The sequence below is a fragment of the Bison bison genome, unplaced genomic scaffold (assembly GCF_000754665.1).
Source record: "Bison bison bison isolate TAMUID 2011002044 unplaced genomic scaffold, Bison_UMD1.0 scf7180017864167, whole genome shotgun sequence".
Lineage (NCBI taxonomy): Eukaryota > Metazoa > Chordata > Mammalia > Artiodactyla > Bovidae > Bison > Bison bison.
The window spans coordinates 367,613-369,708 of record NW_011494739.1 but is presented as its reverse complement, the minus strand read 5'-3'; the positions used below and the strand labels follow the sequence as shown (position 1 = coordinate 369,708).

Genomic DNA, 2,096 nt, shown 5'->3' with positions numbered 1-2,096 from the left:
TTGATATTTCTCCTGGCAATCTTGATTCCAGCTTATGCTTCCTCCAGCCCAGTGTTTCTCACGATGTACTCTGCATATAAGTTAAATAAGCAGGGTGACAATATACAGCCTTGACGGACTCCTTTTCCTATTTGGAACCAGTCTGTTGTTCCATGTCCAGTTCCAACTGTTGCTTCCTGACCTGCATACAAATTTCTCAAGAGGCAGATCAGGTGGTCTGGTATTTCCATCTCTTTCAGAATTTTCCACAGTTTATTGTGATCCACACAGTCAAAGGCTTTGGCATAGTCAATAAAGCAGAAATAGATGTTTTTCTGGAACTCTGTTGCTTTTTCCATGATCCAGCAGATGTTGCAATTTGATCTCTGCTTCCTCTGCCTTTTGTAAAACCAGCTTGAACATCAGGAAGTTCACGGCTCACATACTGCTGAAGCCTGGCTTGGAGAATTTTGAGCATTACTTTACTAGTGTGTGAGATGAGTGCAATTGTGTGGTAGTTTGAGCATTCTTTGGCATTGCCTTTCTTTGGGATTGGAATGAAAACTGACCTTTTCCAGTCCTGTGGCCACTGCTGAGTCTTCCAGATTTGCTGGCATATTGAGTGCAGCACTTTCACAGCACTCTTAAATTGCCTTAAACTGCTCAAATTATTTCCCTAAACCATTTTTTCTTATCTGTAAAATGGGAATGGTAATAGTACCTGACTCCTAGGGTAGTTGCAAGAACTCAGTGACTCAATACACATAAAAGCACTTAAAACTGTGCTATGCAGTACAATGGTCACTAACCATATTGAGATCTTGAAAAAGGCTAATCCAAAAAAAAACGCTAATCCAATTTGAGATGTGCTTTAAAATACAGACTAGAATCAAAAACCTTAGTACCAAAAAAAGTGAAACATCTCATCGCTATTTTTTTATGTGGGTTACACATGGAAATGATAATACTTTGATAGAGTGGGTTAAAGAAAACACATTAAATTCATTTCCTCTTTCTTTTTAGTTTTTAAATGTGGCTACTATAAAATGTAAAAGTAGGCCTGTGGCTTGTAGTTTATTTCTCTCGGACACCACGGCCGTAGAACACGACTGCCATCACAGTTAGTGTTCCTTTATGAGAAAACACCAAGTCGTGAGGATGCTGAGACGACAGAGAGTGGCCCCACCTCCTGGGAAGTTACAACACGGTGGGGGGAACAGATGTACCCTTGCAGTGATCCTGAGACCTGTCATTTTAACTTGCTTAATTTGGCTGCCTTGGTGGTAGGAAAGGGACATCCCAAACAACACAGGAGCAGGAAGCCTTCAAGGTTGACTGGCTGGCACCTGCAGCCTGAGGAGTGAGAAGAAGCCTTTGACAGCTCCACTATCATCAAGGACCTGCCCTCCACTGTATAGGGTACATGGTTCTTTCCTTGGGGACTCCAAGTGCTGTGCTGTGCTGTGCTTAGTCGTGTCAGACTCTTTGTGAGCCCATGGACGGTAGCCACCGCCAGGCTCCTTTGTCCATGGGGATTCTCCAGGCAAGAATCCTGGAGAGGGCTGCCATGGACTACCATTATCTCCCTTAACTGGGGGGTGGGGGTGCAGATGAGGAGAGGATGTCATCACCAGCCTGCCCACAGAGCCACTCTGGCTTGGCTATTACCTGCACCCACATCCCATTCTCAGATGACGTGCCCCACTCCAGGCAGCTTCTGCCCCCTTGAGATGTTAAGACCCTCCTCAGTCTCCCCCAAAACCCCCCTCCCCCCCGTCTTCCTACTAAACGTCTCAGTCCCTCACCTGACCCACCAAATTCCACAGCTCCCCCAAACTCCATCGGCCTCCCAAAGCCCTTACTGCGTTACTTTAAACTGCTTTCAGCCACATCAAGACTCCCCTCAGCCCTTCTTCCGGGATCCTGCAAACTCTCCTCCTCCCCAGGACCCTCGGAAGTCTCCTCGTACCATTTCTTGGCCGCCGAGGTTTCCCTGGGGCCCTTCAGCTTGGCCTCAGGCCTCCCTTAATCGCCCGGCCCTCAAAACTGGCCTGAGACCCTAACTCCCCTAAGCCCTTCTCCGAACCCACTACCCCCCAGCCAGGCTCGCACAGCGG

General features: G+C 47.3%; 1 protein-coding gene across 3 annotated transcripts in view; it reads right to left on the bottom strand.

The window, feature by feature from the left end:
* Window positions 1–2,096, bottom strand: part of COMMD7 (COMM domain containing 7) — a 28,806-nt gene that overhangs the window by 26,390 nt on the left and 320 nt on the right. The gene's annotated exons all lie outside the window — the stretch shown is intronic.